At 26.6% G+C, this 18,274-nt stretch overlaps 1 pseudogene; it reads right to left on the bottom strand.

Annotated features, from left to right (window-relative positions):
• Positions 1–12,247: 12,247 nt before the first annotated feature.
• Positions 12,248–18,022, bottom strand: LOC137241803 (NADH-ubiquinone oxidoreductase chain 2-like; annotated as a pseudogene).
• Positions 18,023–18,274: the final 252 nt, after the last annotated feature.

Raw genomic sequence — 18,274 nt, 5'->3', positions numbered from 1 at the left:
GCTATCGAGACTCGTGATGAATTGCCGAGTTTCAGTACTTTAAAAGTAAAGCTATTAGAAGAGGGTGCTAGAAGGGAACAACAAGCAGATCAAAAAGCTCCTGCGCAAGCTGTTTATACAAGTGTAAGAGAATCAGCGCATAATGGTAATAAAATAAATACAAAAAGTCATGTAAAGTCAAATGAGTTCAAGGGTAAATGCTTTAGTTGTGGCATGCGTGGCCATACGGCTTCACAATGCAAAAGAAAGGGCAAACAACAATATGATCGTGAAGATAAACAAAGTTCTAAAATTAACGAGTTTTCTTACGCTGTATATGCTGCTGCTGTGGGGGATGAACGAAGTAAATACAATTGGTGTGTCGACAGTGGTGCAACAACACATATGTGTTGCGACAAGAATATGTTCGTGTCATTCATCGAAAAACGAGAAAAAGTTATGTTAGCAGCAGATAATTTCACTTACTCACAAGGTATAGGTACAAATGAATGTGAAATAGAGCTACGTGATGTATTGTTTGTGCCTTCACTAAAAATGAACTTTTATTCTGTTAACAAAGCTCTGCAGCATAAACATACAGTGGTATTCAAAAACTATGTTGTGGAAGTAAAAAATTCTATAGGGTTAACATTGCTTAGAGCTAGATTACAAAATGATTTGTTTATATTCAATGCGCAAGTACAAGGTTCAAAAATTTATTTAAATAATTTAAAGTGGCATAATCGATATGGTCATATAAACTTCGAAAGTTTAAAGAAAATTGCCGACAAAGGTTTAGTGCGAGGTATGGACACAAAAGATGTGAAAACAAAAACAAATTGTGACACATGCAACAAAGCAAAATTAAGTGCAATGCCTTTTCCAAAAAAATTTGAAATTGAGTCAAAAGAAATATTAGAGCTTGTGCATACAGATGTATGTGGACCCATAAACGTAAAATCAGTAGGTGGTGCACGATACTTTCTCACATTTATTGACGATTTCTCGAGAATGATTTTTGTTTATTGTATTAAAGAAAAGAGCGAAGTATTTGAAAAGTTTCAATTATTCAAAAATATGTTTGAATGTCAAACTCAGAAGAAAATTAAAAAGCTCCGAAGTGACAATGGTACGGAGTACATAAACAATAAATTTACCGATTTTTTAAATGAGTGCGGAATTAAAAGGCAGTTAACTGTGCCATATACTCCCCAGCAAAATGGAGTGGCAGAGAGAGTTAACCGCACAATTGTAGAAATGGCTAGAAGTTTGCTGGTGCATGCAAATATAGAACAAGAATTGTGGGGTGAAGCTATACACACAGCTGTATATTTACGTAATCGCGCACCTACAAAATTACTTAGAGATTGCACTCCTTATGAGATTTGGTACAACAAAAAGCCGTCGGTTAAACATTTCAGGGTTTTTGGTTCGCGCGCATTCGCGTTAAATAAAACGCAGCGTGGTAAATTCAGCGCAAAGGGCAAAGAGTATTTGTTCGTCGGATATTCTGAGGTTGCAAAAGCTTATCGCTTGTATGATAAGGAAACGAGGCAAATTTGTGTAAGACGTGACGTAAAATTTTTAGAAGATGAAGTCAACTTAGCTGTGCCCGAAGGTGACACTAAAAACAGAGATGAAAATGACATTGCTACAATTTTTGTAAAAATCGACGATCGTAAACCTGTTGAAGAAGAGCGGAAAGAAGATGAAGAGTTTGAAAGTTGCACCGAAGACGAAACAGAGGTAGAAGAGGCAAATGTAGGCAATGTTGCAGAGAATGGAATCGTTTCGAATGAAATGCAAATAATTGGTGAGTTTCATAGAAATGGAAACGAATCACGTCGCGGTCGAGGTAGGCCAAAAATTATTCACACTGGTCAAGTAGGGCGTCCCAAAAAAGAGTATCAGATGCTAAATTATCTACAATATGGTGAAGATGTAGACACGCCTCGATCGGTCAAAGAAGCATTGTCAAGCGAATACTCCTTTGAGTGGAAGAAATCAATGGAAGAAGAATATTCGGCGCTTCTTGCTAACAACACTTGGTCAGCAGTAGATCTGCCTGATGGTCAAAAAGCGATTGGATCGAAGTGGGTTTTTCGAATAAAACGTGATTCAGATGGCAATATTCAAAAGTTCAAGTCGAGACTAGTAGCAAAAGGCTGCAGTCAGCAGCTGGGTTTAAATTACTGGGAAACTTTTTCGCCTGTAATACGATATGAAACAATTCGTATGCTACTTGCTATTGTCGTTGAGAAAGAGCTTCACTTACATCAGATCGATATTTCCAATGCATATCTCAATAGTAAGCTTACGGAAGAAATTTACCTTAAACAACCAGAAGAATTTGTAGACAATAAAAATCCTAATAAAGTTTTAAAGCTAAATAAAGCCATGTACGGCTTAAAGCAGTCTGGGCGACACTGGAATAGTACTCTTGATGTAGCATTGAAAGATATGGGTTTCAGCCCATGCAAAAGCGAACCGTGTTTGTATGTCAAACAATACAATGGCAGTTATAGTTACATCGCCGTTTATGTCGACGATCTTATCTTAGCATGTCCAAGCGAGAAAGAGATTGCGAGCATTAAAAAATCATTATCGTCTAAATTTCAACTACACGATAGCGGGGCAATGTCATTTTTTCTTGGCTTCGAAATAGAACGTCAGGGTAAGACAGGTGCGATTTCTGTGTGTCAGAAGAACTATATAAACGAGTTATTGAGTATGTATGGTGTGACATCATGTCGTCCGGTAAGCACACCTCTAGATCCTGGTTTTCAAGTAAGCTGCAGAAATGACAAGTGCACTAAAATAGACGCAACAAGCTATCAATCGTTAATTGGATTTTTAATGTACTTGGCCATTTCAACGCGGCCAGGCATTATGCACGCAGTAAGTTTATTAGCACAAAGAAACCAAGAACCCCACACCGAACATGAGGCTGGTGCAAAACATGTCCTACGATACTTATCAAAAACCATCAATTTAAAGTTACACTACTGCAAAAATGGTAAACCGGTAGAAGGCTATGCGGATGCGGATTGGGCGAGTAACGATTTAGATAGGAAGTCATACACCGGTTATTCGTTCTTTTTGGCAGGTAGCGCTTTTTCCTGGCAAGCAAAGAAGCAAGATGTAGTCGCATTGAGCAGCACAGAAGCTGAGTACATCGCTTTAAGTACGGCAGCAAAAGAGGCTGTATATCTGCGGCGCTTACTTAAAGAAGTTGGTTTTATTCACGACATCGGTCCTGTTAAGTTAAAAGGCGACAACATGAGCGCAATTAAAATTTCAAAGAACCCTGTGTTCCACAAGCGAACCAAGCACATAGATTTGAAATATCATTATATCCGAGAAGTTGTCGAACAAAAAGTAATAGAATTAGAGTACGTCTCCACAAATGAAAATGTTTCTGATATTTTTACAAAAAATCTGCAAAAACAGAAACATGTAAAATTTGTTCAAATGCTTGGTCTTAAAAATTAACTGAAGAAATATTTAACTTAAGAAAGAGTGTTGAAATAATAACTTGGAGTTTTAAGTTCAATATTTCCTATTGGGAACATATTTCTAATAATTAGAATGAATAAGACATATTACATATATTGATGAGTTAACTATATGTACACATGAATTTTATCTTTTAGTCCTCATTAAATCGTTGAACTAAGAAGTGCTTTTCTTTTATTGTACCGGACATTCACGCAAGTATACAAATCCCCTTCCAAATTCCTACCAACAATAGATTATAGATTATTTTTTAGAATTTTGTTTTTAATTTTTAGAGTTTGTGAGGGGGTATTAGGCCTTTCAATTTTAGTTTCGTTAATTCGAACTTATGGTAATGATTATTTTCAATCTTTTAATTTATTATAATGTTGAAATTTATTTTTATATTAATTTTTATATTTCCTATTTGTTTCATAAAAAAATTTTTTTGAATGGTTCAATTTTTATTATTTTTGATAATATTTGTTATAATTTTATTTAATTTTAGTTTTAATTATTTTATAAACATTTCTTATTTTTTAGGAATAGATGTTCTTTCAAATGGATTACTTTTATTAAGAGTTTGAATTTGTATTCTTATACTAAATGCTAGTTATATAATTAATAAATTAGATAATTATAAAAATTTATTTTTATTAAATATTTTAATTTTATTAGTATTTTTAATTTTAACTTTTAGCTCAATAAATTTATTTTTATTTTATTTATTTTTTGAAATAAGATTAATTCCTACATTATTTTTAATTTTAGGTTGAGGTTATCAACCTGAACGTTTACAAGCTGGAATTTATTTATTATTTTATACTTTATTTGTTTCTTTACCTATATTAATTAGTATTTTTTATTTATATAATATTTTTATAAGTTTAAATTTTTATTTTTTGTATAAGTACTTATTAAATTATGATTTGTTGTATTTATCATTAATTATATCTTTTTTAGTAAAAATACCTATATTTTTAGTGCATTTATGATTACCTAAAGCTCATGTGGAGGCTCCTGTTTCAGGTTCAATAATTTTAGCAGGAATTATATTAAAATTAGGGGGGTATGGTTTATTGCGAATTTTTCCATTTTTACAGTTTAGTGGATTTAAATATAATTTTATTTTTTTTTTTTTTAGAATTAGATTAGTTGGAGGATTTTTAATTAGTTTAATTTGTTTACGTCAAACTGATTTGAAATCTTTAATTGCTTATTCTTCCGTTTCTCATATAAGAATTGTTTTAAGAGGTATTTTAACATTAAATTATTGAGGATTATTTGGTGCTTATTTATTAATAATTGCTCATGGTCTTTGTTCATCTGGTTTATTTTGTTTAGCAAATATTACTTATGAACGATTGGGGAGTCGTAGATTATTAATTAATAAAGGTTTATTAAATTTTATACCTTCAATGACTTTATGATGGTTTTTATTGTGTATTTGTAATATGTCTGCTCCTCCATCATTAAATTTATTAGGAGAGATTTCTTTATTAAATAGAATTATTAGATGATCTTGGTTAAGTATAATTATATTATCATTAATATCTTTTTTTGGGGCTTGTTATACTTTATATTTATATGCTTATACCCAGCATGGAAAAAATTTTTCTGGATTATACTCTTTTAGAATGGGGAAAATACGAGAGTATCTTCTTTTATTTTTACATTGATTTCCATTAAATATATTAATTTTAAAAAGAGATATTTTTATAATTTGATTTTAAAATTTAAATAGTTTAATTAAAATATTGATTTGTGATGTCAATGATATGATTTAATCATTTTAAATTGTGAAAAAATTATCTATTTGTAATATTGGGTTTTTAATATTAATTAATTTTAGATTTTTATTTTTTTTTATAAGTTTAAATTTTTTATTAAAGAATTTAATTTATTTTTTGGAGTGAGAAATTATTAGATTAAATTCTTCTAGAATTATTATAACTTTTTTATTTGATTGAATAAGATTATTATTTATATCTTTTGTATTAATAATTTCTTCTTTTGTTGTTTATTATAGAAAAGAATATATAATAAGTGAATTAAATATTAATCGTTTTATTATATTAGTTTTTTTGTTTGTTATATCAATAATATTATTAATCATTTCTCCTAATTTAATTAGAATTTTATTAGGTTGGGATGGGTTGGGATTAGTTTCTTATTGTTTAGTAATTTATTTTCAAAATTTGAAATCTTATAATGCTGGAATATTAACAGTATTATTAAATCGTATTGGTGATGTTGCTTTTTTATTAGCTATTTCTTGAATGTTAAATTATGGTAGTTGAAGATTTATTTTTTATTTAGAATTTATAAAAAAGGATTTTGAGATAAATGTTGTAATATTATTAATTATATTAGCTGCTATAACTAAAAGAGCTCAGATTCCTTTTTCTTCTTGATTGCCGGCAGCAATAGCTGCACCTACTCCAGTTTCTGCTTTAGTTCATTCTTCAACTTTTGTAACTGCTGGAGTATATTTATTAATTCGATTTAATATTTTATTATTAGATTCTTTGTTAAGTTGTATTTTATTATTATTATCAGGGTTAACTATATTTATAGCTGGGTTAGGCGCTAATTTTGAATTTGATTTAAAAAAAATTATTGCATTGTCTACTTTAAGTCAGTTGGGTTTAATAATATGTATTTTATCAATAGGTTTTATAAAATTAGCTTTTTTTCATTTATTAACCCACGCTTTATTTAAAGCATTATTATTTATGTGTGCAGGAGCAATTATTCATAATATGAATAATTCTCAAGATATTCGTTTAATAGGGGGGTTGAGAAGTTTTATACCTTTTACTTCAACTTGTTTTAATGTTGCAAATTTAGCTTTATGTGGGATACCTTTTTTAGCTGGGTTTTATTCTAAGGATATAATTTTAGAAATAGTTTCTATAAATTATGTTAATTTTTTTAGATATTTTTTATATTTTTTTTCAACTGGTTTAACTGTATGTTATTCATTTCGTTTGATTTATTATTCAATAATTGGTGAATTAAATTGTGGGTCTTTAAATATATTAAATGATGAAGGATGAATTATGATTCGAGGTATAATAGGATTAGTGATTATAAGAATTTTAGGAGGTAGAATATTGAGATGATTATTATTTATTACTCCTTATATAATTTGTTTACCTTTTTATATAAAATATATAACATTATTTATTTGTATTTTAGGGTGAGTATTGGGATATATAATTTCTAATGTATCTTTATTTTATTTTAATAAATCTTTAAATAATTATTTAATAATTAGTTATTTTGGATCAATATGGTTTATACCTTATATTTCTACTTATGGATTAATTAATCATCCTTTAATATTAGGAAATATAATTTATAAATCTTTTGATCAAGGTTGATCTGAATTTTTAGGTAGTCAAAACTTATACAATAATTTAATTAAATATTCCCAGTTACTTTTTATTTTTCATAATAACAATTTAAAAATTTATTTAACATTATTTATTTTATGAATTATTATATTAATAATTGTATTATTATTGTTTTATTCAAATAGCTTAAATTTAGAGTATAACATTGAAGTTGTTAGGGTAATTAAAAAATTTTTGAATATATAAATTAATATATGAATATATTAAAGAAGTAAGATGATCAAGAAAAAGCTGCTAACTTTTATCTTTTAATGGTTTAATTCCATTTATACTTCTATAATTTATATAGTTTAATAAAAACATTACATTTTCATTGTAAAATTAACAATGATAAGCCTCTTTTTGGCTTCAATTAATTAATAGTGTGAATAAGGGTATAATATTTACCTAAGGTTAGGTCGAAACTAAATGCAATGAAATTGCTTCATTATTCAAGGTAGATTGAAGAATCAATACTTTTTGAATGCAAATCAAATGTTATTTTTAACTACAACCCTATTATTTAATTATTTTGATCAATTTAGTATTCCTTGGTTTCATTCATGATAAAGTCCAATAACTAAAATAATAATGAATGTAATTGAAGTAGTAGTTCATATAAAAATATTAGATAATTTAATAATTATGATTATAGGTAGAATTAATACAATTTCTACATCGAAGATTAAAAAAATAATGGTAATTAAAAAGAATCGTAAAGAGAAAGGTAATCGTGATGATGATTTAGGATCAAATCCACATTCAAATGGTGAACATTTTTCTCGATCTCTTAAGGTTTTTTTAGATAAAATAGATGCAATAATTATGATAATTTTTGTAATAATTATAATTAATATTATTATTGTTAAGATTAAATAAATTATCTATACTACTGTTATTAGTAGTCTTTATGATTGGAAGTCAAATATACAATTATATTATATAGATTTATTTATTAATTTGGTTATATTTTATTGATATTAGTAAATTATTAATTTCCTCATCAATAAATTGAGATATACAATAGTAATCATACAATATCTACAAAATGTCAATATCAAGCAGCTGCTTCAAACCCGAAATGATGGGTTTTTGAAAAATGATAATTTAAGTGGCGTATTAAACAAATTAATAAAAAAGTTGTTCCAATTAATACATGAATTCCATGGAACCCTGTAGCTATAAAAAATGTAGACCCATAAATAGAATCTGCAATTGTAAATGGGGCTTCAATATATTCATAAGCTTGAAGAATTCTAAAATAAATTCCTAATAAAATTGTAAAAAATAATCTTTGTGTTGTTTGTGAATAATCATTTTCTATTAATCTGTGGTGAGCTCATGTAATTGTTACTCCTGATGTTAATAAAATAATAGTATTTAATAAAGGAATTTGGAAGGGGTTGAAAGGTTTAATTCCTATAGGGGGCCATGAGATACCTAATTCAATTGATGGAGCTAATCTTCTATGAAAAAAAGCTCAAAAAAATGATAAAAAAAATAAAATTTCTGATAAAATAAATAAAATTATTCCTCATCGTAATCCTAGTGTTACAGGTAATGTATGAAGTCCTTGGAATGTTCCTTCTCGTAAAATATCTCGTCATCATTGATAAACAGTTAAAATTGTAATAATATTACCTAATAAAAATGGTGAAATATCATATTGATGAAATCATTTTACTAATCCTGATATTGAAGTTATTGCTCCAATAGCCCCTGTTAAAGGTCAAGGGCTAAAATCTACTAAGTGAAATGGATGATTTGCATGTATTTTCATTTTATTAAATAAATTAATTGATTTCTCTAGAATATAAAGTTCTTAATACTGCAAATACATAAGATTGAATAATCGCAACTGCTGATTCAAGAATTAATAGTGCAATTTGACTAATTAATAATAATAATATAATTATATTATTAATAGAAGATCCTGTATTCCCTAATAAAGTTAGTAGTAAATGACCAGCAATTATATTAGCAGCTAATCGTACTGCTAAAGTTCCTGGTCGAATAATATTGCTAATAGTTTCAATGCAAACTATAAATGGTATTAGAATTTTAGGTGTTCCTTGAGGGACTAGATGAGCGAACATATGTTGAGTATTATTAATTCAGCCATAGATTATAAAACAGATTCATAAAGGTAATGCTATTGTTAATGTTAAAGCTAAGTGTCTAGTTCTTGTAAAAATATATGGGAATAATCCTATAAAATTATTTAATAAAATTATTGAAAATAATGAAATAAAAATAAAAGTGGATCCTGAGTAATTTTTTGGTTTTAATAAAGTTTTGAATTCTTTATGTAAAGATATTAAGATAAAATTTCATATAATATTTCATCGGGAAGGAATTAATCAATAAGTTGATGGAATAATTAATAATCCAATAAATGAACTTATTCAATTTAATGATAAGTTTAAAATTCTTGATGAGGGGTCAAATACAGAAAATAAATTAGTTATCATTTTCAGTTGAATGAATTGATTATTTTATTTTTAAAATAATTAGATTTAGATGTTTGATTAATTAGTGAATAATAATTTATAATTCTAAATATAATAAATCTAATTGAAAATATAAAAAATAATATTAATCATCTAATAGGGGCTATTTGTGGAATTAAAAAATATTAATTAAAATGATTAATAATTTTAGTTTGACATACTAATGTTATAAATTTAACTAATTTTTTATTATGAAATAAATTTATTATTAAATTCATTAGAAGTAATTGCTAATTTACTATTAAGTGGTTTAAGAGACCAATACTTGCTTTCAGTCATCTAATGATGAATTGTTATTAATTCATTTAATAAAATTTTTTATAGGAATTCTTTCAATTACAATAGGTATAAAACTATGATTAGTTCCACAAATTTCAGAACATTGTCCAAAAAATAATCCAGGGCGGTTAATTATAAAATTAGTTTGGTTTAAGCGTCCTGGTGTTCTACCAATTTTTACTACAAGAGCACGGATAGTTCATGAATGAATAACATCTGCTGCTGAAACTAAAATTCGAATTTGTGAATTTATAGGTAAAATTACTCGATTATCTACATCTAATAATCGAAAATTATTATTAATCATTTCATTTGTTGGGATTATATATGAATCAAATTCAATATTTAAAAAATCTGAATATTCATATTTTCAGTATCGTTGATGACCAATAGTTTTTAATGTTATTGATGGTTCATTAATTTCATCTAATAAATATAATAATCGAAGTGATGGGAAAGCAATAAATAATAATATAATTGTTGGGAGAATTGTTCAAATTACTTCAATAGTTTGTCCATGCAATAAATTTCGATTTGTATATTTATTAAAGAATAATATAAATATTAAATAACTGACTAATATAGTAATTATAATTAAAATTATTAATGTATGATCATGAAAAAAAGTTAATTGTTCTATTAAAGGTGATGCACTATCTTGAAGTCTAAAAGTGGCTCATGTTGTCATTTAAATTCTAATAAAAGTAAAATCTTTATATATGAAGCTTAAATCCATTGCACTAATCTGCCACATTAGAAATTAGTTAGTAAAGGTAATTCAGAATATCTGTGCTCTGCTGGAGGAGTATTTTGAGATCATTCAATTGAGGATCTAAATTGTATAGGATATAAAACTATTCGTTTAGAAATTATACTTTCTCAAATAATAAATAAAAATAATAAGATTCCTATTAATGAAATAGATGAACCAATTGTGGAGGTGATATTTCATGTAGTATAAGCATCTGGATAATCTGAATATCGTCGTGGTATTCCTGCTAAACCTAAGAAATGTTGAGGGAAGAATGTTAAATTTACACCTAAAAATATAATTAAAAATTGAGTTTTTAATCAAATAGGATTTAATGTTAATCCTGTAAATAAAGGGTATCAATGGATGAATCCAGCTATAATAGCAAAAACTGCTCCTATAGATAAAACGTAATGGAAATGTGCTACTACGTAATAAGTATCATGTAGAATAATATCAATTGATGAATTAGCTAATACTACTCCTGTTAATCCTCCTACGGTAAATAAGAATACAAATCCTAAAGATCAAAGTATCGTTGGAGAATATATTAATTGAGTTCCATGTAATGTTCCTAATCAGCTAAAAATTTTGATACCTGTAGGGATAGCAATAATCATAGTTGCTGAAGTGAAATAAGCTCGTGTGTCTACATCCATTCCTACTGTAAATATGTGATGAGCTCATACAATAAATCCTAATAATCCAATTGCTATTATAGCATAAATTAATCCTAAAGAACCAAAAGTTTCTTTTTTTTTTTGATTCTTGTCTAATAATATGAGAAATTATTCCAAATCCAGGTAAAATTAAAATATAAACTTCTGGATGACCAAAAAATCAAAATAAATGTTGATATAAAATAGGGTCTCCACCACCTGCTGGATCAAAAAATGATGTATTTAAATTTCGATCTGTTAATAATATGGTAATAGCTCCTGCTAAAACTGGTAGAGATAATAGAAGTAAAAGAGCAGTTAATATTACTGCTCATACAAATAAAGGTATTCGATCAAATGTAATACCTGTTGATCGTATATTAATAAAGGTAGTAATAAAATTTACTGCTCCTAAAATAGAAGAGATTCCAGCTAAATGTAAAGAAAAATAGCTAAGTCAACAGATGCTCCTCTATGTGCAATAGTAGATGAAAGAGGAGGGTAAATTGTTCAACCTGTTCCAGCCCCAGTTTCTACTATACTGCTGATGAGTAATAATGTAAGGGATGGAGGCAATAATCAAAAACTTATATTATTTATTCGAGGGAACGCTATGTCAGGAGCTCCTAGTATAAGGGGTACTAGTCAATTTCCAAATCCTCCAATTATAATTGGTATAACTATAAAGAAAATTATTACAAAAGCATGAGACGTAACAATTACATTATAAATTTGATCATCCCCAATTAAGTTACCTGGATGACCTAATTCAGCTCGAATAATAATTCTTAATGAAGTTCCTATTATTCCTGCTCAAGCTCCAAAAAAAAATATAATGTTCCAATATCTTTGTGATTTGTTGAAAATAACCATTGTCGCGACTTATTTATGGTATATTCAATGGTGTAATTAAATGGCTGAATTTTAGGCGGTAGACTGTAAATCTATTTATAAGAATATTTCTTTTTAATTAAAGTTTTATAGTCAATAATGACATTAGATTGCAAATCTAAAGGAGTAATTAGATTACTAAGGCTTAAAAGGTTCTACTAATATTTATAGCTTTGAAGGCTATTAGTTTTTTTAACTTAAAACCTTCAAATATTAGTAGAATAGTGGATGGATAATAGAAATTGTAATTAAACTAAATGTTGAAATAAAAGAAATCATTAATAATCATTTAGTAAAAAAAATATTTGATTTTATTGAAAATATTCAATTATTTTCATAATAATTTAATGTGAATATAGAAAAACACAATCGTAAATAAAAAAATAGTGTAATTAATGATATTGTTACTATAATTGTTGTTAATAAATATTGATTATTAATAGTTAAATGTTGAATTACTAATCATTTTGGTAAGAATCCAATAAATGGAGGTAATCCTCCTAAAGATAGTAAATTTAATAGAAAAATAAATTTTAAAATTTTTAAATTGAAAAATGAATTGAATAATTGATTTATATGATAAATTTCAAAATTTTTGAATAAGAAAATTATACTAAATGATAAAAATGAATAAAATCAAAAATATGTAATTCATAATATCTCATTAATTTGTATTGCTGCTAGTATTCATCCTAAATGAGTAATAGATGAAAAAGCTATTAATTTTCGTAATGAAGTTTGATTTAATCCTCCTAGAGAACCAATAATAATTGATATAATAATAACAATATTTATAAAATTAATATTAATTAAATAAGAAATTAATATTATAGGGGCAATTTTTTGTCATGTTATTAAAATTAAACTATTATTTCATGATAATCCTTCTATGACTGTTGGAAATCAAAAAGGGAAAGGAGCAGTACCTCTTTTTAATAGTAAAGAAGAAATTAAAATCCATTTACTAAATAAATAATTATTTTGTACCAATAAAGTATTTATGTATATTATGATGATACAAAATAATAGAATTGCCGATGCAATTGTTTGAATTAGAAAATACTTTAGAGAAGCTTCTGTAGATATTAGATTATTATTGTTATTATTTTTATTAGGGGGATAAAAGATAATAAATTAATCTCTAAACCTATTCAAGCTCTTAATCAAGAATTGGTGAAATTGTGATTATTGTTCTTATTAGTAATATTGAAAAGAATATAATTTTTGCAGAATTATTAAAAATTAAAAAGAAAAGGATTTATAACCTTTATAAATGGGGTATGAACCCAGTAGCTTTATTAGCTTATCTTTTTATATTTTAGTGTAAGATGCACATAAGTTTTTGATACTTTTAGAAATGGTTTAATTCCATTAAGTATAATGAATGTAATAGAATTACATTATTTATCCTATCAAGATAACCCTTTTTTCAGGCAATTCATTAAGTTAAAATAGACGGATTTTTATTGTATTTTTTAGAATGCAAAATTATCTTTTATAAAATTTAAGATTAAAATTCATTCTAAAATAAACGTGTTTTTTTTTTTTATACTAAAAATTTAGAAAAAATTATGAAAAATTCATTTTAAATATGTGATATATTAAATAATTAAAATTAGTGTCTAAAGAATTGTAGATTTTTTTTTCATTTAAATAACAAAAAATTCTAATATAGTTAGGTCCGAGAGTTAAAATCACAACTTTAATATAAATATATAGATGTATATCGTTTATTTATATTTAATATTTAGATTTATTAAAATTTCTAATAATAGATTATAATATTAATAATCAAATTTTAATATACTAATCTATATTTTTAAATCTAAGGATTTTTTGGACAAGATTAGTATTCATCTATTAATATATTAAATATTTATATATATATAGATATTTATTGATCTTTATAGTATATCTATAAATTATAATGAATGAAACATAATTTTTAAATAAAATGTCATGTATATAAAATTATTGAATGAAAAGTGTCTATTTCGGTATAAAGAAAATTGATTAGTAACAAAAATTTAAAAATTTTTTTAAAAATTTCGAAATTTTTTGCAATAAAAAAAAAAAAATTATAGAAATGATTAATAATTTAAAATTTTTAATATTATAAAAATTGAAATTTTGTTAAAAATTAGAAATTTTTAAATTATTTTTCTTTTAAATTGTGGAACTTGGTAATTTTAAAATTTATTATTTATAATTTTATATTTTATTTGAATTTTATTAATTATTAAATTTAAATTTTATATACTATATTTTATTATTTATTAATATTAAGTATTGATATTGAAAAATTGAAAATTAAATTATCTTATTTTATAAGAAATAAATTAAAAATTTTAAATTATAAATTATTTTCATTTAATATTTTATTATAAAATTTATTTTTATTAAAATTTTTGAATTATTAATTATTTTTAATTTTATTTAATAATTAATTAGGGGTTAATTATTAATTATTTTTAAAAAATTTTAAATTAATTATTTTTTAAAATTATTTTAGGTATTTATTAATAATTAAATTTTTAATATTAAAAATTTTATATTTATTGATTATTTTTGATAATTTTATTTTATTGAATATTAATTAATTATTAATTAGGGGTTAATTATTAATTATTTATTTTATTAAAAATTTTAAAATTATTATTTTTCATAGAATTTATATTTTGATTATAAAATTAACTTATGGAAAAATTTTTACGGGAAGCTAAGTACTATATTTAAATATTTATTTGAAGATAATTTATTAATAAAAATATAATTTTAATTATTAAATATAGTTATCTATTAATATTTAATAATAATAATAAAAATTGAAATTAAATTATTTTATTTTGTTAAAAAAATAATTTTTAATTTTGTAATTATTAATTATTTTCATTTAATATTTTATTATAAAATTTATTTTTATTAAAATTTTTGAATTATTAATTATTTTTAATTTTATTTAATAATTAATTAGGGGTTAATTATTAATTATTTTTAAAAAATTTTAAATTAATCATTTTTAACAATTGTTTTTGTTTTTATCGGCCTATTGATAAATCATTCAAGGTTCGAATCGAGCTCAAGGCCAGAACAATAATTTTTTTCTAATGATAATTATTGTTATTTTTTAATTTTTCTAAATTTGAAAAATTGAATTTTGTTTTTGGAATAGTAAGTAGAAAATTTTTCAGACAACCTGCCATAGCTGCGTAGATAGATCCATTTCGAAGGGTGCTAAGCCTTCATCATCAGTACGCTTTAGGCATGCTGCGCTAACCATTTAGCTATACAGCGGTGGTTTGTTTGACTGGCAAATTTGCTACTTCTATTCCTTTTTACCAACTATATTTATTCAGTGTTGCGCCATCTGGTGCAAAGCACTGATAATGCTGGATTTTTGTTTATTGTCAATTACTTTGTTTGACATTCCCAAGTGCTCATGGTTTATTAACAATTGTTTTTGTTTTTATCGGCCTATTGATAAATCATTCAAGGTTCGAATCGAGCTCAAGGCCAGAACAATAATTTTTTTCTAATGATAATTATTGTTATTTTTTAATTTTTCTAAATTTGAAAAATTGAATTTTGTTTTTGGAATAGTAAGTAGAAAATTTTTCAGACAACCTGCCATAGCTGCGTAGATAGATCCATTTCGAAGGGTGCTAAGCCTTCATCATCAGTACGCTTTAGGCATGCTGCGCTAACCATTTAGCTATACAGCGGTGGTTTGTTTGACTGGCAAATTTGCTACTTCTATTCCTTTTTACCAACTATATTTATTCAGTGTTGCGCCATCTGGTGCAAAGCACTGATAATGCTGGATTTTTGTTTATTGTCAATTACTTTGTTTGACATTCCCAAGTGCTCATGGTTTATTAACAATTGTTTTTGTTTTTATCGGCCTATTGATAAATCATTCAAGGTTCGAATCGAGCTCAAGGCCAGAACAATAATTTTTTTCTAATGATAATTATTGTTATTTTTTAATTTTTCTAAATTTGAAAAATTGAATTTTGTTTTTGGAATAGTAAGTAGAAAATTTTTCAGACAAAACAAAATTCAATTTTTCAAATTTAGAAAAATTAAAAAATAACAATAATTATCATTAGAAAAAAATTATTGTTCTGGCCTTGAGCTCGATTAATCATTTTTTAGAATTATTTTAGGTATTTATTAATAATTAAATTTTTAATATTAAAAATTTTATATTTATTGATTATTTTTTGTTGGTAGGAATTTGGAAGGGGATTTGTATACTTGCGTGAATGTCCGGTACAATAAAAGAAAAGCACTTCTTAGTTCAACGATTTAATGAGGACTAAAAGATAAAATTCATGTGTACATATAGTTAACTCATCAATATATGTAATATGTCTTATTCATTCTAATTATTAGAAATATGTTCTCAATAGGAAATATTGAACTTAAAACTCCAAGTTATTATTTCAACACTCTTTCTTAAGTTAAATATTTCTTCAGTTAATTTTTAAGACCAAGCATTTGAACAAATTTTACATGTTTCTGTTTTTGCAGATTTTTTGTAAAAATATCAGAAACATTTTCATTTGTGGAGACGTACTCTAATTCTATTATTTTTTGTTCGACAACTTCTCGGATATAATGATATTTCAAATCTATGTGCTTGGTTCGCTTGTGGAACACAGGGTTCTTTGAAATTTGAATTGCTTTCATGTTGTCGCCTTTTAACTTAACAGGACCGATGTCGTGAATAAAACCAACTTCTTTAAGTAAGCGCCGCAGATATACAGCCTCTTTTGCTGCCGTACTTAAAGCGATGTACTCAGCCTCTGTGCTGCTCAATGCGACTACATCTTGCTTCTTTGCTTGCCAGGAAAAAGCGCTACCTGCCAAAAAGAACGGGTAACCGGTGTATGACTTTCTATCTAAATTGTTACTCGCCCAATCCGCATCCGCATAGCCTTCTACCGGTTTACCATTTTTGCAGTAGTGTAACTTTAAATTGATGGTTTTTGATAAGTATCGTAGGACATGTTTTGCACCAGCCTCATGTTCGGTGTGGGGTTCTTGGTTTCTTTGTGCTAATAAACTTACTGCGTGCATAATGTCTGGCCGCGTTGAAATGGCCAAGTACATTAAAGATCCAATTAACGATTGATAGCTTGTTGCATCTATTTTAGTGCACTTGTCATTTCTGCAGCTTACTTGAAAACCAGGATCTAGAGGTGTGCTTACCGGACGACATGATGTCACACCATACATACTCAATAACTCGTTTATATAGTTCTTCTGACACACAGAAATCGCACCTGTCTTACCCTGACGTTCTATTTCGAAGCCAAGAAAAAATGTCATTGCCCCGCTATCGTGTAGTTGAAATTTAGACGATAATGATTTTTTAATGCTCGCAATCTCTTTCTCGCTTGGACATGCTAAGATAAGATCGTCGACATAAACGGCGATGTAACTATAACTGCCATTGTATTGTTTGACATACAAACACGGTTCGCTTTTGCATGGGCTGAAACCCATATCTTTCAATGCTACATCAAGAGTACTATTCCAGTGTCGCCCAGACTGCTTTAAGCCGTAAATGGCTTTATTTAGCTTTAAAACTTTATTAGGATTTTTATTGTCTACAAATTCTTCTGGTTGTTTAAGGTAAATTTCTTCCGTAAGCTTACTATTGAGATATGCATTGGAAATATCGATCTGATGTAAGTGAAGCTCTTTCTCAACGGCAATAGCAAGTAGCATACGAATTGTTTCATATCGTATTACAGGCGAAAAAGTTTCCCAGTAATTTAAATCCAGCTGCTGACTGCAGCCTTTTGCTACTAGTCTCGACTTGAACTTTTGAATATTGCCATCTGAATCACGTTTTATTCGAAAAACCCACTTCGATCCAATCGCTTTTTGACGATCAGGCAGATTTACTGCTGACCAAGTGTTGTTAGCAAGAAGCGCCGAATATTCTTCTTCCATTGATTGCTTCCACTCAAAGGAGTATTCGCTTGACAATGCTTCTTTGACCGATCGAGGCGTGTCTACATCTTCACCATATTGTAGATAATTTAGCATCTGATACTCTTTTTTGGGACGCCCTACTTGACCAGTGTGAATAATTTTTGGCCTACCTCGACCGCGACGTGATTCGTTTCCATTTCTATGAGACTCACCAATTATTTGCATTTCATCCGAAACGATTCCATTCTCTGCAACATTGCCTACATTTGCCTCTTCTACCTCTGTTTCGTCTTCGGTGCAACTTTCAAACTCTTCATCTTCTTTCCGCTCTTCTTCAACATGTTTACGATCGTCGATTTTTACAAA

Source organism: Eurosta solidaginis, chromosome 2, assembly GCF_040869045.1.
Source record: "Eurosta solidaginis isolate ZX-2024a chromosome 2, ASM4086904v1, whole genome shotgun sequence".
In the NCBI taxonomy this organism is placed as follows: domain Eukaryota; kingdom Metazoa; phylum Arthropoda; class Insecta; order Diptera; family Tephritidae; genus Eurosta; species Eurosta solidaginis.
The sequence above is the reverse complement of the archived record's forward strand: the minus strand, read 5'-3'. Positions and strand labels throughout refer to the sequence as shown.